This window comes from Oryctolagus cuniculus, chromosome X (genome assembly GCF_051225735.1).
Source record: "Oryctolagus cuniculus isolate XC-2025 breed Fujian yellow rabbit chromosome X, ASM5122573v1, whole genome shotgun sequence".
NCBI classification, from domain to species: domain Eukaryota; kingdom Metazoa; phylum Chordata; class Mammalia; order Lagomorpha; family Leporidae; genus Oryctolagus; species Oryctolagus cuniculus.
Window position 1 is genome coordinate 39,271,538 of NC_142888.1, and position 23,256 is coordinate 39,294,793.

Consider the following 23,256-nt stretch of genomic DNA (forward strand, 5'->3'; position numbering starts at 1 on the left):
CACATCAAGATTCATTTTCAATTATCTTTAAATACAGAAGATAAATTTAGTATGTACTAAGTAAAGATTTCAACAGTTTTCACCCACACAGAAACACAAAGCGTAAAATACTGTTTGAGTACTAGTTGTACCATTAATTCACATAGTACAACACATTAAGGACAGAGATCCTACATGGGAAGTAAGTGCACAGTGACTCCTGTTGTTGATTTAACAATTGACACTCTTATTATGGCGTCAGTAATCACCCGAGGCTCTTGTCATGAGTTGCCAAGGCTATGGAAGCCTTTTGAGTTCACCAACTCTGATCTTATTCAGACAAGGTCACAGTCAAAGTGGAAGTTCTCTCCTCCCTTCAGAGAAAGGTACCTCCTTCTTTGATGGCCCGTTCTTTCCAATGGGATCTCACTCGCAGAGATCTTTCATTTAGGTGGTTGTTGTTGTTGTTGTGTTTTTTTTTTTTTTTTTTTTTTTTTTTTTTTTTTTTTTTTTTTTTTTTTTGCCAGAGTGTCTTGGCTTTCCATGCCTGAGAAACTCTCCTGGGCTTTTTAGCCAGATCTGAATGCCTTAATGTGCTGATTCTGAGGCCAGAGTGCTGTTTAGGACATCTGCCATTCTATGAGTCTGCTGTGTATCCTGCTTCCCATGTTGGATCGTTCTCTCCTTTTTAATTCTATCAGTTAGTATTAGCAGACACTAGTCTTGTTTATGTGATCCCTTTGACTCTTAATCCTATCATTATGATTAATTGTGAACTGAAACTGATCACTTTGACTAGTGAAATGGCATTGGTACATGCCACCTTGATGGGATTGAATTCGAATCCCTTGGCATGTTTCTAACTCTACCATTAGGGGTAAGTCTGATTGAGCATGTGCTGAACTGTACACCATTATCACTTTTTATATCAACAAATTTATAGTATCACTTTGATATCTGATATAGTAATACAGTTAATATTTTATTGGAATTTCATTAATTGCATAGCCTAACTGGGGAAAACTGAAATAGCACAAGTGTTTACTTATGTGAATGCATTTCAAAATGTTCACAGAAAAGTGGAATCAAAATATACTCTGTTTTGTTGCAAGACGTGGAAATCCATGAATCATTTTTTAATAATACAGAATTTCCATGAACATTCTTTTTTAACGAGTTATTAATTTATTTGAGAGGTAAAGTTACAGAGAAAGGGAAAGACAGAGAGAAGGTCTTCCATCTGCTGGTTTACTCCCTAGATGGCTGCAACAGCCAGAGCTGGGCCAATTTGAAGCCAGGAGCAAGTAGCTTCTTCCAGGTCTCCCATGCAGGTGCAGGGGCCCAAGCATTTGGGCCATCTCCCACTGCTTTCCTAAGCCATAAGCAGAGAGTTGGATCAAAAGAGGAGCAACTGTGACACTAACTGGTGCCCATATGAATTGCTGGCACCGCAGGCTGAAGCTTAGCCTACCAAGACACAGTACCAGCCCCCTCCGTGAACTTTTTGAATAGTTCTAATAAAGTTTGAGGATTGTGTCAAACACATTATTAAGCATATGCTTAATAAATATCTTCATAACTACCTGGTGATGGTACAAGTAACCAAATGTTTCATCTGAAATCCTTCCCTCATATTAGACATGTAGGCAAAAGTTCCATGAACAATAAATGAAGAATCACAAAGTCCTGATCTGTCATGAACTCTATTGTAAGCTAAAACAGACTGCTTGTTGTGCTTTGAACACCTTATTCAAGTCATAACTTCTATTCCTTTTGCTCATGCTGCTTCTTCTAACTAGACCCTCCTTCTTTCTTTTCCCAGCTAATTTCTATTTATCCTTCAAAATTCACTTCATTTTGTTCCTTCTCTGCTATTCCTTTCTTAGAAAGCACATATCCTTTGGGGAGCTCTATGAAACAAACCACTATTGTCTGTGTGTTTGTTATTTTTAAGTATAGGTGGGGTTTTTGCCATCACTTCATTAAAAACATCCCTGTCCTGAATCCCAATGACCGGCACTGTCTTCCACTGATTCAGTTGCAGGTACTCTTGGTAGTCACCAGGCAGCATACTGGGTGCTGACATCTGTAGCACACCTGGTCTCCTTTAGGAGCTCCTTGAGGAGCACAGACTAGGTCCTACTGTAGAGCAAAGCCTCTGAATGCTTGGAGCTGGATCATCCACAGTAGGGGAGTGTCCTGGGCCTTTCAGAATGTTAGCCACATCCCTGGCCAATGCCCACCGTATGTAGTAGCTCCAGCCCTTGAGTTTTGACAACCATAAGTATTTGCACACAGCACCACATGTCCCCTGGGAGATCAACTTGCTCCAGGCTGAGAAACACAGCTTTAGGGTTGTCATCCAATACAGTAGCCACAACCTCCAGTGACTGGTGAGCTCTTGAAGTGTTGCTGGTCCATGTTGAAATGAGATGTGTGTGTGAAACACATGCTAGGTTTTAAGCACTTCGTATGGAACAGAAAAAGTAGAATGTCTCAACAGTAATTTTAAATAGACGTGCTGTATGTTGCAATGACAATTGTTTGGATATAATGAATTAAACAATACATATTATTTTAAAAAATTCCTGTCAAGTTTACCAATGATATATAGTTTACTAAATATAATAATGAATTTTCAGTCCTCATCTTAATAAGAATCGTATGTAGCAAAAGATAGTTTTAAATGACTCCTTCCCAGAATCACTTTCTTTTTGTTACTTTTAGAGTCTTATGCTCTCTTGGTTTTCCTCCTTACCTCTCTTCTCAGTCTCCTTTGCTGAACCTTCCTTATCTCACTCACCTCCAAACTTTACAATATTCCACAAGGCTCAGTCTTTAGAAGTCTTCTATGTACACACACTTTTTAAGTAATGTTATCAAGTTTCACGACTTCACATAATATCTATATATCAATGATTCCTAAATGGTATATATTGAGTAAAATCCATACCTATGAACTCACAACTTATTTATGTAACCACCTACTTAATATATTTACCTGGATGTCTGTTATACACATATCAAACTTAGCATTTCTCGAACTTAAGTCAATTTTTCCTCCTCTCTATCATGCAACCTGGTTAACCTACAGTCTGCTCCATTTCACATAATGACAATTCCAATCTTTCATAAGACATGTTTTAGAAATCTCTCTGACGTTCTACATACTCTCACTATATTGAGTAAAGTTTCCCTTCAGAAACTGATCTTTTCAACACCTGTTTCACTACTAATGTGATACAAACTATCATCATTGCTCACCTAGATTAATGCAATAGCTTACTTAGTGGTCCCCTTTGTTTTTGGTCTAAGGTGTTCCTTTTAAAATGCTAATCAGGTGTTGTCACTCCTGTCTCTCTGAAACCTTTCAACAGCTGTCCATATAGTGCACAATAAAAGCCAAAGTATTAACCATGCCTTCCAAGGTCTTTTACTCTGTGCCTATGCTACTTCTCTGACCTCATCTCCTTCTACTCTTTCCTTTGCTATCTGCACTTTAATCACACTTCTGCCCCTACCCCTACCCCCATTCCTGGAATCAGCCAGATATGCTCTCACCTCAGGTTCCTCACATTAGTTGATCCCTCTAGTTAAAACATTTTCTTCCAGAACTGTTATCCCAGATAACAACCTCCAGTCTCTCAGTATATTTTACCTTGCTTGCATGTAGCACTGTCTGATCTTACATCCCTGTTTATATTTTTTTAAGATTTATTTAAACAGAGAGAGAGAGAAAGAGAGAGAGAAAGATCTTCCATCCATTGGTTCACTTCTCAGATGACTGCAATGACCAGAGCTGTGCTGATCCAAAGCCAGGAGCCAGGAGCTTTTTCCTGGTCTCCCACATGGGTGCAGGGGCCCAAGGACTTGGGCCATCTTCTACTGCTTTTCCAAGCCATAGCAGAGAGCTAGATCAGAAATGGAGCAGCCGGGACTGGAACACAATGCCAGCATCCTACACAAGCTTTTCTTAATTTTATATAGTGATTTTATTTCCCTTGGATATATACCCAGTAGTGAAATTGCTGGATCATGTGGCAGTTCTTTTTTAGCAACAGTTATCTACAATGGTTGTATTAGTTTACACTCACATCAACAGTTTGCAATGATTCCCTTTTCTCCACATCTTTATTAACATGTTATCTTTTGTCTTTTTGTTGATAGCTGATCTAACTGTAGTAAGGTGATATCTTGTCATTTTGATTTGTATTCCCCTGAGGATCAGTGACGTTGAGCATTTTTTCATGCACCTGTTGGCCATTTGTATATCTTCCTTTGAGAAATGTATGTTTAGATCTACTGCCCATTTTTAAATTTCATTGCTTTTTGCTATGGAGTTGTTTGAGTTCATTGTATATTCTGGTTATTAATTTCTTCTTAGATGTAAATATTTTCTTCTATTCTGTAGGTTCACTCTTGACTCTGTTGATTGCTTCCTTTGCTATGCAGAATCTCTCTAGTTTGTTAATTCTCATTTGTCTGTTTTTGTTTTTGTTTTCTGTGCTCTGGAGTCTCTGACAAAATATACTTGCAAATTCCAATGTTCAAAGTGTTTTCTTATGTTTTTCTTTTAGTGTTTTTCAAAGTTTCAGGTCTACATTTAGATGTTTAATTAATCTTCAATAAATTTTTGTGCATAGTAAAGTACAGAACTATACTTTCATTCTTCTGCATGTGGATATTCAATTTTCCCAGCACCATTTATTGAAAAGACTTTTTTTCCAAAGCATGTAACACCATTACTGAAGATCAGTTTCCCATAGGTGCACACATTTACTTCTTCAGTGTCAATTGTGTTCCACTGGTTTATGGATCTGTTTTTAGCCAATACCATCCTATTTCATTTACTATAATTTTGTACTATTTTTTAAGTCAGGTAGCAGAGTGCTTCCAACTTTATTATATTTGCTCAAGATTGCTTTGGCTATCTGGTGTCTTTTGTGCTTACATACAAATTTAGTAATGCGTTCTACATCTGGGTGAAAATGGCATTGATATTTTGTTAGGGGTTTCATTGAATCTGCAAATCATTTTATGTAATATGTTCTTTTTAATTATATTGATTTTTTTCCAATCCTTAAACACAGAATGCCTTTCCATTTCTTTGGCCCTTGTTTCTTCATCAATGATTAATAGTGTTCATTGTAGAGATATGTTACCTCTTAAGATAGACTCTTTAACTTTTTATTTCAGAACAATTTTAAATGTATAAAGCAAAAATAATAAAGTTGCACAAATAATTACCATATTCCCACACCCAGTTTCCCCTTTTATTAGCATCTTATGTTAGCATACCAGTCATAATCTAAAAAACTCACCCAAATTCCCCTATTTTTAAATACAAACTCCATCTACTCCTTCTGCCTTCCCATAGTCTACTCAAAAACATTGAGAGATTTTTCTTTTCTTTTTTTTTTCTTTAACTTCCCACACATGGAAGATAACCTTCACAATTTATTCATATGCATTTTTAATTCTTTTTTGTAGCTGTTAGTAATGGGATTGCTTTCTTCAATTCTTTTTCAGATAATTTGCTATGGGTGTATAACAATGCTACTGGATTTACTTGACTTTGTATCCTGAAAAGTTGCTGAATATGTTTATTGACTCTAGTAACTTTATGGCATTATCTTTGGGGTTTTCTGTATGTAAGATCATGTTGTCTTCAAACAATAAGAACTTGGCTTTCTCATTTCCAATTTGAATGCCTTTTATTTCTTTCTTTGCCTAATTGCCGTGGCCAGGAATCCCAGGACTTTGTTGGATGAAAGTGATGAAAATGGGCGTCTTTGTCTTGCTACACATCACAAACAGAAAACCTTCAGTTTTTCCCAATTCAATGTGGTGTTATCTATTGGTTTATTATAAATGAGCTTTGTTATGTTGAAGTATTTCCCTTATATATCTAATTTTTGCAGTGTTTTGTCATGAGGAATGTTGAATGTTATCAAATGCTTTTTCTGCATTTATTGAGATGATTATTTCATTATTGTCCTTCATTCTGTTGATGTGGTGTAGCACATTTCTTGATTTACATATGTTGAACCATCTTTACCTACCTGGATTTCTCTTGATCAAGGCAAACAATCTTTTTAATGTAGTGTTGGATTTGATTTGCAAGGATTTTGTTGAGAATTTTTTACATCAATGCTTATCAAGGAGATTGGCCTGTAGCTCTGTTTGTGTTTCTGTGCCTAGTTTTGGAATCAAGGTAATGCTGGCCTCATAGAATGAAGAATCCCTTCCTCTTCTATTTTTTAAAATAAACTAAAAAAAAATTGGATTTACTTATATAAATGTTTGATAAAATTTAGTTGTGAAGGCTTTTGGCCTTGGGTTTTTACTTGATTGGACTTTTAAAAATTTTTTTATTTTAATTTTTAATTAGTTTTTAACAGATTCAATGTGCTTTGTAGATACAATTCACAGAAAATAATGATGTTCCCTTGATGGAAGCCTTTTTGTTATTGATTCAATCTCGCTACTTTTATTCATGTGTTTAGGCACTGTATTTCTTCGTGATTTTATCTTTATGAGGTGTGTGTCCAAGAATTTGTCCATTTCTCGCAAGCTATCAAATTTGCTGTCATAATTGCTAACCATAATCTCTAAACATACTTTGTGTAGTGTAGTATAATATCTCTATTTTCATCTCTGATTTTATATGTTTGAATCTTCTCTTTTTTTTCTTATTCTACCTAAAGGTTTGTCAATTTTGTTTAGCCTTTCAAAGATCCAATTCTTTGTTTCATTGTTTTCTTCAAGTATTTTTTAGCTTCTTCGTCATTCATTTGTACTATTATTATTTCTTTCTGTCTCCTAACTTTAAGATTGAGGCATTCTTTTTGATTTTGTTTTTGTTCTAGTTGCTTTTGTTCTAGTTTACTTCCCATGTTGGATCACTCTCCCCTTTATTTATTCTATCGGTTAGTGTTAGCAGGTACTAGACTTGTTTATGTGCTCCCTTTGACTCTTAGTCCTTTCATTATGATCAATTGTGAACTGAAATTGATCACTTGGAATAGTGAGATGGCATTGGTACATGCCACCTTGATGGGATTGAATTGGAATCCCCTGTTATGTTTCTAACTCTACCATTTGGGGCAAGTCAGCCTGAGCATGTCCCAAATTGTACATCTCTTCCCTCTCTTATTCCCACTCTTATGTTTAACAGGGATCACATTTCAGTTAATTTTCAACACTTAAGAATAACTGTGTGATAATTACAGAATTAAACCAGTCATATTAAGTAGAACAGACAAAAAAAACTACTAAGAGGGATAATGTATTAAGTTATTTTATTGGAGTCTATGCCTTAATTTAGACCCATCCATTGCTTTTTTTTAAAAGATTTATTTATTCATTTGAAAGAGTTACACAGAGCAAGAAGGAGAGGCAGAGAGAGAGAGAGAGAGAAAGCCTTCCATTTGTTGGTTCACTCCCCAGATGGCCACAACAGCCAGAGCTGTTCTGATCTGCAGCAACAAGCCAGGAGCTTCTTCCAGGTCTCGCATGTGGGTGCAGGGGCTCAAGGACTTGGGCCATCTACTACTCTGCCATAGCAGAGAGCTGGATACGAAGTGGAGCAGATGGGAGTGGAACCAGCACATACATGGGATGCCGGCACTGCAGGTGGTGGCTTTACTGGCTATGCCACAGAGCTGGCCCCCATTGATTTTTAAATCTGGATTTTGTACTATCAGGTGCATATATATTTACAATTGTTATTTTCTTTTGGAAGATTGAATTCTTCATCAGGATATGAGAGCCTTCCTTGTCTCCTTTTGCTACATTTGTTTCAAAATCCATGTTACCTGATAGTATGGCTGCTCCTGCTTTCTTTTGGGTTTCATGGGACTTGAACATCTTATTCCATCCTTTCCCTTTCAGACTCTCTGTATCTTTAGAGGAAAGTGAATTTTTATAAGTTGCATGTATTTGGGTCACATTTTTATGCAGTCAGTCATGCTGTAAATTTTAATTGGAGAATTTAAACTATTTACATTTAAGTTAACTTTTTATAGATGAATCTTAGTACTATATTTTGGAACTTGTTTTCCAGTTTTATTGCAGTATTTTCTTTATGTCTCCCCCTCTTACAATCTTTACAATCTTCATTTGTGGTTAAGTGACTTTCTCTAGTGGTGTGCTTTGGTTCTTTGTATTTTTCATATGTCAATTATAGAATTTTGCTTTGTGTTGAACATGTGGCTTGTGGGGAGCAACTGGGAGCAACTCGGACTAGACTAAGTTACTGGAATTAAGACTTATTCTATGCATCTGCTCTCCCACAATATGGCGCTGGGAGAGGAGGAAACAGCTTCTACACAGCTGCCTCCAGTTCAACCAATAAACTGTAGGACCTGCTCCTGATTGGAGGAGAGCAGCGTACTCGGCGTGTGGGTAGCAGAGTTGGGATTGGTGGAAGAGGACTATAAAGGAGGAGAGAGACAACATGCACCAGGAACATCTAGGGGAACATCTATCTGAAGGAACACCTGTGCAGCCCCTGAGAGAGCCGGCCGGTGGTGTGCCGCTCCCCCGCGGAAGTGGGGAAAGTGGCCAGGGGGAACCGCCCTTCCACGGAGGTGGAAGGGATGGTAGCCAACCCGGGAAGAACCAGCAGCAAACCCGGGGAGGGCCGAGCAGACAAAAGAACAGCGCAGGGTCCTGTGTCGTTCCTCCATGAAGAAGGGGAGCGACAGTGGCTTACAAAAAAATTGTTTGTAAAAATTGTAAAAACTTAACATTGATTTTAAAATAGGGAAACAAGTGTACAAACAGATAAGAAATACTAATATAGAATTCTGTGCTTGCACTCTATTCCTCCCTTCATTTTGAATTTCTGATGTCTCATTTAAACATCTTTACATATTGCCTCTCTTAATATTTCAATATAGTTATTAACTTTAGGTGTTTTATTTTCTAATCTTCATATTAAAGATAATTATAATTTCATATCATGTTTACAATATTAGTGCATTTTGAATTTGTCTAAATGTTACTCTACAGTGACTTTTAACCTTCTGATATTTCCTTATTATTTATTAGCATCTCTCCTTTCCAGTTTGAAGAATCCATTTACCATTTTTTGTGAGACAAGTCTGGTAGTGATAACTTCTCCATTTGTATTTGAGAATGCCTTGATTTCTGCCCCTCCCCCTCCCCCATCGCCTGATATCTAAAGGACAGATTTGCTGGGTACAATATTCTTGGTTGGCAATTTTTTCCTTCAGTACTATGAAAGACTCATCCCACTTTATCCTGGCCTGTAATTCTTCTGCTAAAAATGTGTAACCAGGCAAATTGGGACCTTTTTATACATGTTTTGCTCCATTTCTCTTGCAATTTTGAGTGCTTTGTCTTTAACCTTGAACAGCATGATTTCTTGAGATAGACTTGGAGTGGAATCCGGCTTAGTGACCTTTGTTCTTTCTGTATCTAGACAGTAGTATCTCTCTCTGGATTTAGGAAGATTTATATTGTTAACACTTTGAATGATTTCTACCTCTTTGATATTCTCATGTCCCTCCTGAGCCACAATATTTCAGATATTTGCTCTGTTTATGCTAGCCCAAAGTTCCTATAAACTTCCTTCATACATCCTAATCCTTTTTATCCTTTTTTAACTTCCAACTACGCATTTCCAAATAGCCTGTTTTTAATATCACTGATTCTTTTGTTTGATCTATTGTACTGTTGATATGTCCTTTTGTTTTTTATTTTGCATAATGTACTATTCAGTTGATGGATTTTTTAAAAATACATTTTCATTTTTTTAAATTTTTTTATTTATTTAAAAGGCCGAGTTACAGACAAAGAGGGAGAGAGAGGGAATGCTTCCAACTGTTGGTTCACTTCCCAAATGGCCACAACAGCCAGGACTGGGCCAGGCTGAAGCCAGGAGCCAGGAGATTATTCCAGGTCTCCCATGTAGGTGTGGGAGCCAAGAACTTGGGACATCTTCTTCTACTTTCCCATGCTCATTAGCAAGGAGCTGGGTGGAAAGTGGAGCAGCTAGGACTCCAGCAGGTGCCCATATGAGATACCAGTGCTTCAAGATGCAGCTTTAACCTGCTGAATCACAGTGCCGATCCCAGTTGATGAGTTTTGTTGGACTTGTTTAATTACTTCTATCTCTTTGTCATGTCTCTCTGTAGGGATATTAAACTGTTTTTCTGTGCTCTATTGAAGTTCATTTGAAAATTTAAATTCTTAGATGGTTGAGTTCTGGAATATTATTTTATTCTTTTTGTGAGATCATGATTCCTTCTAAGTTCTTCACACATGTTGGTGTAAATATATCTATATATAAAAAGATCAGTTATAGGAATGTGGCCATATTTGTAACTGTCCTTCTAGAAATTATAATCATTTGTTAATTTTCTCTGATATTCCATCACCAAATAGTACCTATGTTTAGTTTTCATGCAGGTATGCTTATTGATGTTTATTCACTGTTTCAGTCCTGTAATACTTCTGAAGTTCATATTTCTCCCAAATGTGAAGTTCATATGTTATCTGGGATGAACTGGGGAAGTTCCTAAAAAGAAATATTCATGCTCTAGAATCCTCTTCCTGGGGCTTGTGTAGGCCTAGATATCTAGTACTGTAATTTCCCAATGCCGTAAAGTCAGGTCACCTCCAGAGCCCACAGTTCACCAATACCAGTACAGCCAGTTGTTAGGACGGAAGCCCAGCCTTCTATGATCTTCCTCCTGCTGAGGTGACTCACTGCTCATTCTTAGAAGCCACAGATGATGCTGTGTTGAGTATAACTCTAATCATCTGGGATCAAAGAACTCCACTTATCACCAAAGAAGGTCCAGAGGCACTATTTCCTGGCATTGGCCTGGAATAGGTACTGTTAAGATAGGCTCAATACTGAGTTTTACCAGCCTGGCACTGAGTAACACAACAATCCCATGGGTTTTTTGTTTGTTTTTTTTTGTTTTGTTTTGTTTTGCTTTGTTCCCTAGATTTTTTTTAACTTTTATTTAATAGATATAAATTTCCAAAGTACAGCTTTTAGATTTCAGTGGCTTTTCCCCCCATAACTTCCCTCTCACCTGCAACCCTCCCATCTCCCGCTCCCTCTCCCCTTCCATTCACATCAAGATTCATTTTCAATTATCTTTATATACAGAAGATAAATTTAGTATATATTAAGTAAAGATTTCAACAGTTTGCACCCACACAGAAACACAAAGCGTAAAGTACTGTTTGAGTACTAGGTATAGCATTAATTCACATTGTACAACACATTAAAGACAGAGACCCTACATGGGGAGTAAGTGCACAGTGACTCCTGTTGTTGATTTAACAGTTGACACTCTTATTTATGGCGTCAGTAATCACCCGAGGCTCTTGTCATGAGTTGCCAAGGCTATGGAAGCCTTTTGAGTTCACCAACTCTGATCTTATTCAGACAAGGTCACAGTCAAAGTGGAAGTTCTCTCCTCCCTTCAGAGAAAGGTACCTCCTTTGATGGCCTGTTCTTTCCAATGGGATCTCACTCACAGAGATCTTTCATTTAGGTCTTTTTTTTTGCCAGAGTGTCTTGGCTTTCCATGCCTGTAATACTCTCATGGGCTTTTCAGCCAGATCCGTGTGCCTTAAGGGCTGATTCTGAGGCCAGAGTGCTGTTTAGGACATCTGCCATTCTATGAGTCTGCTGTGTATCCTGCTTCCCATGTTGGATTGTTCTCTCCTTTTTAATTCTATCAGTTAGTATTAGCAGACACTAGTCTTGTTTATGTGATCCCTTTGACTCTTAATCCTATCATTATGATTAATTGTGAACTGAAACTGATCACTTTGACTAGTGAGATGGCATTGGTACATGCCACCTTGATGGGATTGAATTCGAATCCACTGTGTGCCCTAGATTATAGAAAGGGTGATCATTTGCCCAAGTAGGAACTAGGTGGGTCACAGTTGTGTCTCACAGTCATCAGACCCTGTAAATTCTTGGGCATACATTGCAGGCCCAAGAGAGAATGACAGTGGTATATCTGAAACAACCCCATCCTACCAGGGCTTAGGTATCTGCCTATACAGGGCAAGTCTAGAGATTCTAGTCTCAGGCACTGTACTAGGGACAGGCACCTGTCTAGTGTTTGGTTTACCAACCCAATAGTGCATCCCAAGTCACCGTCCTGTGGTTCCTTACCGTTTATCCACAGTTGAAAGAGGAATGATATTGGCAGCCTGTTGGCCAAGCACACTTGCACCAAGCCTGGTCATACTTGGGTCTCAGTCCCTGGGCCCTATAAAGTTTCAGTGGTGCAAAGGAGGCCTTCTCAGGCTGGTGGTAATACATGGTAAAGCAAGTCCATCACATCTGAGTACAGGTCTCTATCTGGTGCTAGGGAAATCTAGACGCTCTGTCTAACCCAGGTTAGAGGCCCTTGGTGTTTATCAGATGCTGAGTCCCACATCTGAGCTTCAAGGCAAAGTCCTATACTCCCTCTTCCACCCTACCACAGCAGCTAGAGTCTTGTAAGCTTTATGCCAGAGGTTGGAGAAGGAGTGGTAGAGCCCTTTGGCTATGGAGTTTCCAAAAAACTCATTCTGCAGTTATGAGTCTGGGGACATGGAACATGTGCTGCTGTCTCACTGAATTTTATGGCAGTAGGCCTCCCACTAGGATTCAAGTCTAAAAACTGGGCTTAAATCTTTCTGCTTCCCCCAGGTGGGTGGCATCTTTCTCTAGACTCTGCTGCTTGCAGTTGGGTGACAGGAGACACAAGCAACCCAAATGCCCATCAACTGAACAATGGATAAATAAATTATGGGATATGTACAATATGAAATATTACACAGTGGTAAATAAAATGAAATCTGGTCATTTACAACAATAATGGATGAATATAGAAAATATCATACTTAGTGAAATAAGCCAGTCTAAAGAGACAAATACTACATGTTCTCCCTGACCTGTAATAACTAATAGAGCACCTAAAAGACAATCTGTAGAAGTGAAATTGACACTTTGAGAAGCAATGATTTGAACAGCCCTTGTCTTAACTGTTGATGAACAGTTATTTTTATACTATTTGTAGAACTCCTTACTTAACACAGAGTTAAACATATGAGTATAAAGTCAATTGAAAAGAGATCTCAATAAAAAATAAGGGTGGGAATAAGAGAGGGAGGAGGAAGAGGGGTTTCAAGTATGGGAGGGAAGGTGGGCATGGTGGGAAGAATCCCATTTTCCTAAAGTTGTAATTATGAAATGTATGAAGTTTCTAACTATAATGCTGCATAGTTCTACATACATTCCTATGGACTTACTTCTTTTTTTTTATCTTTCATTTAATGAATATAAATTTCCAAAGTACGACTCATGGATTACAATGGCTTCCTCCCCCCATACCGTCCCTCCCACCCACAACCCTCCCCTTTCCCACTCCCTCTCCCCTTCCATTCACATCAAGATTCATTTTCGATTATCTTAATATACAGAAGATCAGCTTAGTATACCTTAAGTAAGGATTTCAACAGTTTGCTCCCACACAGAAACATAAAGTGAAAAATAATAGATGATTTTTTTAAATGATGATGAAATCAGATCAGACCTATTGTCATGTTTAATCCCAGTGAGAGTCAAGTTGGGAATTGATAATTTCTTTTTTTTTTTTTTTACAGAAGATCAGTTTAGTGTACATTATGTAAAGATTTCAATCGTTTGCACCCCCATAGAAACACAAAGTGAAATATACTGTTTGAGTACTCGTTATAGCATTAAGTTTCAAGGTACAGCACATTAAGGACAGAGATCCTACATGAGGAGTAAGTGCACAGTGACTCCTGTTGTTGACTTTACAAATTGACACTCCTGTTTATGGCCTCAGTAATCTCCCTATGCACCAGTCATGAGTTTCCAAGGCTATGGAAGCCCCTTGAGTTCTCCGACTCTTATCTTGTTTAGACAAGGTCATAGTCAAAGTGGAGGTTCTCTCCTCCCTTCAGAGAAAGGTACCTCCTTCTTTGAAGACCTGTTCTTTCCACTGGTATCTCACTCACAGAGATCTTTTTGCCAGAGTGTCTTGGCTTTCCATGCCTGAAATACTCTCATGGGCTTTTCAGCCAGATCCGAGTGCCTTTAGGGCTGATTCTGAGGCCAGAGTGCTATTTAGGACATCTGCCATTCTATGAGTCTGCTGAGTATCTCACTTCCCATGTTGGATCACTCTCCCCTTTATTTATTCTATCGGTTAGTGTTAGCAGGTACTAGACTTGTTTATGTGCTCCCTTTGACTCTTAGTCCTTTCATTATGATCAATTGTGAACTGAAATTGATCACTTGGACTAGTGAGATGGCATTGGCACCTGCCACCTTGATGGGATTGAACTGGAATCCCCTGGTATGTTTCCAACTCTACCAACTGGGGCAAGTCAGCCCGAGCATGCCCCAAATTATACATCTCTTCCCTCTCTTATTCCCACTCTTATGTTTAACAGGGATCACATTTCAGTTAATTTTCAACACTTAAGAATAACTGTGTGATAATTACAGAATTAAACCAGTCATATTAAGTAGAACAGACAAAAAAAAATACTAAGAGGGATAATGTATTAAGTTGTCCATTAACAGTCAGGGCTATGCTGATCAAGTCACCATTTCTCATAGTGTCCATTTCACTTCAGGAGGTTTCCTTTTTGGTGTTCAGTCAGTTGTCACCGATCAGGGAGAACATATGGTATTTGTCCCTTTGGGACTGGCTTACTTCACTCAGCATGATGTGTTCAAGATCCTCCATTTTGTTGCAAATGACTGGATTTCGTTGTTTCTTACTGCGGTATAGTATTCTAAAGAATACATATCCCATAATTTCTTTATCCAGTCTACCGTTGATGGGCATTTAGGTTGGTTCCAGGTCTTGGCTATTGTGAATTGTGCTGCAATAAACATTAGGGTGCAGACCGCTTTTTTGTTTGTCAATTTAAACTCCTTTGGGTAAATTCCAAGGAGTGGGATGGCTGGGTCGAACGGTAGGGTTATCTTCAGGTTTCTGAGGAATCTCCAGACTGACTTCCATAGTGGCTTGACCAGTTTGCATTCCCACCAACAGTGGGTTAGTGTCCCTTTTTCCCCACATCCTCACCAGCATCTGTTGTTGGTAGATTTCTGCATGTGAGCCATTCTAACCGGGGTGAGGTGAAACCTCATTGTGCTTTTGATTTGCATTTCCCTGATTGCTAGTGACCTTGAACATTTTTTCATGTGCCTGTTGGCCATTTGGATTTCCTCTTTTGAAAAATGTCTATTGAGGTCCTTGGCCCATCTCTTAAGTGGGTTGTTGGTTTTGTTTTTGTGGAGTTTCTTGATCTCTTTGTAGATTCTGGTTATTAACCCTTTATCTGTTGCATAGTTTGCAAATATTTTTCCCATTCTGTCGGTTGTCTCTTCACTCTCCTGACTGTTTCTTTTGCAGTACAGAAACTTCTCAATTTGATGCAATCCCAATAGTTGATTTTGGCTTTGACTACCTGTGCCTCCCGGGTCTTTTCCAGAAATTCTTTGCCTGTGCCAATATCTTGAAGGGTTTCTTCAATGTTCTCTAGTAAAGGATCTAAAACTAATTCCTGGACCAAGGACAGTCTATTCAATAAATGGTGCTGGGAAAACTGGATTTCCACATGCAGAAACATGAAGCAAGACCCCTACCTTACACCTTACACAAAAATCCACTCAACGTGGATTAAAGACCTAAATCTACGTCCTGGACTTACTTCTAAGGGTACAGTTTAAAAACCTGCCATGGGATCCCAAATCCCCTTAAGCTGGGTGGTAAAAATAATATTTTAAGTGTTAAAGTGATCATATGGATAGGATTAAGGGTCTGCTAATAATAATAAATAGAATTAAAAAGGAGAGAGTGCTCCAACATAGGAAGTAGTCCACACAGCAGACTCATAGAATGACAATCACTTTAAATAGCGCTCTGACCTCTGAATCAGCCCTTAAGGCATTCTGATCTGGCTGAAAAGCCCATGAGAGCATTTCAAGTGTGAAAAGCCTGTCATGTAGGACAAAAAAATGTCCTACATATAGGACAAAAAATGTCCTACATGAAGGACTTCAATAGGTGAGACCCCAGTGGAAAGAAGTGGTTATCAAAGAAAGAGGTAATTTTTTCTGAAGGGAGGAGAGATCTTCTACTTTGCTAATGGCCTTGTATAAATACTGAAGGAGTTTGTGGATTCAAAAGGCTTTCATAGCCTAGAGAGCTCATGTCAAGAGCCTCGGGTGGTCACTGATTTCATACATAAGAGTGTTAATTGTTAAATTAACAACAAGAGTCACTGTGCACTAACTTCCCATGCAGGACCTCTGTCCTTAAAGAGTTGTATTATAAATATGTCTAAGTGCTCACAATAGATGTATCTTTCTTGAGTACTCCATTAAAGTTAATTAAGTTTCTAAAAAAAGAGTGAAATTAACTTCAAGATGCAATGACTTTGAACAACTCTTGTCTCAACTGTTGAGGAACAATTTTTTTGTTTTGTTTTGTTTTGTAACTCTTTACTTAGTATAGAGTTGGTCTTCTGTGTATCAAGTTAATCAAAATGGATATTAGTGCAGAATGGGACTGGGAATAGGAGAGAGAGGAGAAGGAGGGATGGGAGAGTGGGTGGGAAGGCAGATATGGTGGGAAGAATCACTATAATTACTAAAGTTGTACTCGTGAAGTTTGTATTCCTTAAATAAAAGATTTCTTTAGGAGGAGAAATAAAAAATAATTAATTAAAGATAAGTTAACGAGTTATGAAATGTATATATTGATTTATTTATCAGAGGGCTATAGTCAAGGTAAAATCTATAAACCCAGACAACGCAAGGCCTTATAAACTGTATAGAGGTGTTTTTTTTTTTTTTTGACAGGCAGAGTGGACAGTGAGAGAGAGAGACAGAGAGAAAGGTCTTCCTTTGCCGTTGGTTCACCCTCCAATGGCCGCCGCGGCCAGAGCACTGCAGCCAGCGCACCACACTGATCCGAAGGCAGGAGCCAGGTGCTTCTCCTGGTCTCCCATGTGGTGCAGGGCCCAAGCACTTGGGCCATCCTCCACTGCACTCCCTGGCCACAGCAGAGAGCTGGCCTGGAAGAGGGGCAACCGGGACAGAAACCGGCGCCCCGACCGGGACTAGAACCCGGTGCGCCGGCACCGCAGGCGGAGGATTAGCCTATTGAGCCGCGGCACCCCGGCCTGTATAGAGGTTTAAATCTTTTTTTTTTTTTTTTTTTTTGACAGGCAGAGTGAACAGTGAGAGAGAGACAGAGAGAAAGGTCTTCCTTTGCCGTTGGTTCACCCTCCAATGGCCGCTGCGGCCAGAGCGCTGCGGCCGGCGCACCACGCTGATCCAAAGGCAGGAGCCAGGAGCCAGGTGCTTTTCCTGGTCTCCCATGGGGTGCAGGGCCCAAGCACCTGGGCCATCCTCCACTGCACTCCCTGGCCACAGCAGAGAGCTGGCCTGGAAGAGGGGCAACCGGGACAGAATCCGGCGCCCCAACCGGGACTAGAACCCGGTGTGCCGGCGCCGCTAGGCGGAGGATTAGCCTAGTGAGCCGCGGCACCGGCCAGAGGTTTAAATCTTATTCAAAACATCAAAGATGGAGCTGGTGTTGTGATGCAATGGATTAAGCTGCTGCATTACTATGCCACCATCACATATCAGAGCACATTCAAGCCCCAGCTGCTCTGCTCCCAATTCCATGCTAATGCTCCTGGGAAAGCAACCAAAGATGGCCCAAGACCTTGGACCCCTGCCAACTGCATGAGAGACTCGAATAGACTTTCAGACTCCTAGCTTTGGCCTGTTCCAGTCCTGGTCATCACAGGCATTTGTAGAGTGAATCAGAAGATATGAATCAGAGTGAATCAGGTTCTCTCTATATTGCTTTATTTTTCAAAAATAATTAAATAATTTATAAAAACATATTTGGGGGCCAGCACTGTGATGTTAAGTCTCTGCCTGTCTCACTGGCATTCCACATGGGTACTGGTTCAAGTCCCAGCTGTTCCACTTCAAGTACAGCTCTTTGCTGATGGCCTTGGAAGGCAATGGAAGATGGTCCAACTGCTTGGGCCCCTGCATCCATGTTGGAGACTTGGAGGAGGCTCCTGGCTCCTGGCTTTGGATAGACCCAGCTCCAGCCATTGTGGCCATTTGGGGAGTGAACCAGTGGATGGAAGACTTTTCTTTCTGTCTCTCAAACAAATAAATAAATCTTTTTTTAATAAAAAAGCATATTCAAAAGTTTCTTTAGGTGAAGAGTGGATTGTTGGGAAAAATTAAAGCAGAGATCAGGAGGTGGTTGGAACTAGGATAGTGGTGGTACAAATGAATATAATTGGATATATTGATAGATATACATACCTATAACATCTGGATGGAGACATTTAATGGATATTTAGATGTAAAAATTTTGAACTTGGGATAGAGATCATGGCTAGAAATCTAGATTAGGGGCTCATGTAAATGTGGTTACATGAAATTCAAAGTCCAAGTACAGTGGACAGTTGAAATTAAGTTGTAGAGAGATTCATAATGCCTCAAAGATATACTTAAAATTGTCATTTTCCAATATTAAAAAATCTTAAATTTTCCAAAAAGATCGAATTTTTGGTTTCTCTTTGAGAATCCAAAGATTTAATAGGGTCAGTGTATCCTGCTGGTAGAGATCGAATCGCCAGCAGCTGAATCTCTGAGCACTTAGGACTTTGTGGTTTATTTAATTCATTTGAATACTTCTCTATCTATGGTATCATATCCATGGGACCCTACTTTAGAAGAAGTACAAGGGAAGGTCCAGGAGTTAGCTGAAGAAAAAATGTGTTTCTTCAATCAACTGCAGTTTCTCTTCTACGCAAATAACTCTTAAGCCTTGTATTATGATATAGGCAAATTAAACTGTAAGCTTTTCTGCAGTTCAGAAAAACAAAGACATGGAATTTTGAGGAATGAAGATAGTATGGTATCAGCCATGGGTGATCAAGCCACAGCCAGACCATGCAGACAAATTTCTTCAGACTCCGGCTTTTCTGCTGTCTGCTCGTAGTGTTCGTGGTGGTGCTAATCATCAATGTGACTCAGGTGGAGTACTTGGACCATGAATGTTTCAGCCACATTCATCAACAGCGACTGCCAATTTTTTTCCTCCCAGGCAACAAGTATTAGCTGGAATCTGCACTGTGGCTATGAGGACCAGACCCTTTCCAGCCAGGAACACATGGAGGAAGACTCATTGCTGGCAGCCTTGCAGTGGCAGGTGCCTGATGTGGACCTAGTCTCTTTTGTGAAAAACACTGACCCTTATTCTAGTTACTTTGTCATCTTGAACTATGCAACCCTCTTCAGGGTGGGAAGTCAGTTGGAAGTACTGGTTCATATTCAGGATTGTCATCGAAAGCCCAAGAAGTATGGTGAAGACTACCTGCAGGCTGGAATCCACTCCCCCAAGCTTCAGGCAGGGGCCGTGGGCAGAGTGGTAGGCTACCAGAATGGGTTTTACAAGGTTTTTTTTTAGTTTGCTTTGGCCAGGCAAAGTTAAATTGTCTATATCTCTGGTCCACCCCAGTGGTGGGATCAGAGTTCTTTAGCACCTACAGGAAGAGAAACCAAACAGGGTTTGTTTCAAGAGTCTGTTCAGGAAGAATTTCTGAAACAACAGAGTGCCCGTGTCTTCCTGGGAGTTTACCCCTGTGTAACTTTACAGATCTCTATACTGGAGAACCTTGTTTCTGCTTCAAACCAAAGAAGCTTTCTTGCAGAAGCAAAATTAATCATTTCAAAGGTGGATACCTGAAGGGCTTTCTCAATGCTGCAGAGAGTGCTTTATTCCAGAGTGGTGTCAATATCAAAGTGCCAATCAACTTTAGTGGAACTGATTGGGTGACTGTGATTCCCAGTAATATAAAAGAAACTAGCAACCTAAAAGTATTTCAAGGCTTTCTTTTCCTTCTGGTTATTACTACAAAGAGCAATGGAGGCCGAGTAAGTTTAAAATGCACCAGTTTAATAACCCAGACAACATAACAGAATGCTTACAGAGCAAAATGGTATATTTATTTGGTGACTCAACAATCAAACAGTGGTTTGAATAGCTCAAAACCTTTGTTTCAGATTTAGTGGAGTTTAACTTGGCTAGTCCCAAGAATGTGGATCCCTTCCTTGCAGTGGACCAGAAGCACAACATCCTGCTCAAATACTGCTACCATGGTTCATGCATCTGCTTCATGACTGTGTTTAGCAGTAAGCTCCATTTTGTGGCGAACAAGTTGAATGGCATCATGGGAGGGAAGAATACAGTGGTTGCCATAGCCATATGGTCTCACTTCATTACTTTCCCCTTAAAAGTGTACATCTGGCGGCTCAGGAACATCCAGCGAGCAGTGGTCTACCTCCTGGATCAAAGTCCTAAAACTGTGATCGTCATCTGGACAGCCAATGCCCAAGAGCTGGGACCTGAGATGAGCCTTTTCAACAGTGACTGGTATAACTTCCAGCTGCACACAATTCTTTGCAGGATGTTCTCAGGGGGTGGAGTATATCTTGTGGGTGCCTGGGAGATGACCCTAGCCAATTATCTGTCCCAAAAGTTTCATCCAGATAAAGTTATTGTGAAGAACCAGCTGGACATGTTCTTGTCTTGTTTGTCCCTTGGATACCTAGACTGCCTTGGAGGGGACTAGAGGAATCACATTCATGACCTTTCCAGTTGATGTGCATTACTGAAAGTATACGGGAGCCCTTTTGAGAGATGTCTGCCATTTTTATGTACAAAATTTCAAACAGAGCTGAACTCTATATAGTGATTTGTCAGGAGCTTAGAAAATGCAGGTTACATTTATGTCTACTTAGGGTTTTTTCCAATCTGGACATAGCTATGATAGAAACCTTATTATCAGCATCTACATACTGTACTACTCTTATAACCAAAGATGTTAATGAGTATCATTTAAAGTAGCTTCTCCTGGGGGAGAGATTACTATGCTAAAGAATGTGAAAAAATGTTCTGACTTAAATGGAAGTGACTCCTTCAGTTGGTAGTGGAATGTTTTATATTTTATCTGGTAAAATAAATTGAGCACATGTGCTTGAAAAGCACAAGTGGTCTGTCTTCAGGGGTGAACTAGAGAAGGCGTGTACTCAAGCACACGTGAACACACTGACTGTGTTTCAGGAGTTTGTCTTGATACTATACCTGTTATGAATTACTTGAAAAGACCAATGTGCTTGGTCAGAATTTTATAATGAGAATATCAACAATTCTCTTCTGTTATCTAGAAAAGAAGTAAAAGGGAAATATGAAAGCAGTATACATAAAATCTGTGCTTTGAATTGATATTTGTGTTGAATGATTCTTACTTGATTCAGCTACATTTTATGTGATGAATGCTTACTCTAGAATAAACATTTTTGGAACTGAAAAAGGGAAATCTATAAATGAAAATTTATTTTATGTTCTGAAGCCTGAGGGTTTGAAGAATTGACTTCTATGTAAAGAATGCTATTGATTATTATAAAGTTGTAGAAGAGTTTTCTGCCAATTTCAAGTGTTGTTATTTTGAATTATATTCCAAAACCATAAATTAAAATCTAATTAGAAGTTAATAAAATTAGCTATTAAATATGTGATAAGTATTTCTTTTTTATTTGAAAACTTTATTGTTTCAATACAAAATTTTCCAAAAAGTGATCTATTAATACCTATATTCTGTGTGCAACTACCAGTAAAACAATTGACGCAATTTTATTTCTATATCATACCATTTTTCTTTAATAACCAGTGTACAACCAGAAGAACCAATATCAATTCTTTCCCACTGGGAGTAGAGTAAAGCTTGATGGGCCAGTAAAAGATTTTTCAAAAAAAAAAAAAATTAGCAGGACTGGGACTCACTTTCCAACTAAAGCTTAGTAGCAGCAATCCCTTTTGATGTGGAATACACAGTTAAGTTAAGTTTTCCAAAGTTTTCTTTCAATTGCTTTCACTACTTTGTATTACTTTGGCCACTCTAGTTATTTGAATTTACATGCATAGGTCTACCATGATAACATGGGTGAACTTTGGGAAAAGTTTACAATTAGGCGGAAAAACAAAGTAGAGGAGCGAAGAAGGACACAGAGAAGCAGAGATGTTGAAATATGAAAAACTTGGGCCGGTGCCGCGGCTCACTAGGCTAATCCTCCGCCTAGCGGCGCCGGCACATCGGGTTCTAGTCCCGGTTGGGGCGCTGGATTCTGTCCCGGTTGCTCCTCTTCCAGGCCAGCTCTCTGCTGTGGCCAGGGAGTGCAGTGGAGGATGGCCCAGGTGCTTGGGCCCTGCACCCCATGGGAGACCAGGAAAAGCACCTGGCTCCTGCCTTTGGATCAGCGTGGTGCGCCGGCCGCAGCGCTCTGGCCGCGGCGGCCATTGGAGGGTGAACCAACAGCAAAGGAAGACCTTTCTCTCTGTCTCTCTCTCTCACTGTCCACTCTGCCTGTCAAAAAAATTAAAAAAATAAATAAATATGAAAAACTTGAAAATGCAGTGTCACAGAAGATTTGCAAGAAGGAGGGACATCAATGTTGCTAAATGCCCCCAAGGAGGATCAAGACAAATGATATCTTTTTAAATTTTAATTTAAGGTTTACAAATTTCATGTATTTCCTATATACAGCTTCAGGAACATAGTGATACTTCCCACTCTACCCTCCCTCCAACCCATGTTCCACACTGCTTCTTCCTCCCTCCCACCCATGTTCCACACTTCTTCCTCCTCCCTCTCCTATTCCCATTATTAATTTTTATAAATATCTATTTTCAGTTAACTTTATACTCATAAGATTAACCCTACACTATGTAAAGAGTTCAAAGAATAGTATGAAGAAAAAACACTTTTCCTCAATGGAGGAGTCAAAGGCTGTAAACAATCATCGAATATCAAAAATGTGAATTTCACTAATATATATTACATTTTTGGTACTCTATTAGTTACCATAGATCAGGGAAAACATATAGTATTTGTATTTTGGGGACTGGTTTATTTCACAAAGTATAATGGTTTCCAATTGCATCCATTTTGTTGCAAACATCAGGATTTCAATTTTTCCACTATATAGTATTTGTAGTATATATTTAACATAATTTCTTCATCCAGTCATCAGCTGATGGACAACTGGGTTGATTCCATATCTGAGTTATTGTGAATTGAGCTGCAATAAACATGGGAGTACAGATAACTCTTTCATATACTGATTTCATTTTGTTTGGGTAAATTTCC

General features: G+C 39.2%; 1 protein-coding gene and 1 pseudogene across 6 annotated transcripts in view; both read left to right on the forward strand.

The window, feature by feature from the left end:
* The window catches only part of KLF8 (KLF transcription factor 8), a 274,709-nt gene that overhangs the window by 152,901 nt on the left and 98,552 nt on the right, over positions 1–23,256 (forward strand). The gene's annotated exons all lie outside the window — the stretch shown is intronic.
* LOC138847728 (NXPE family member 3 pseudogene) lies at positions 18,866–20,802 on the forward strand (annotated as a pseudogene).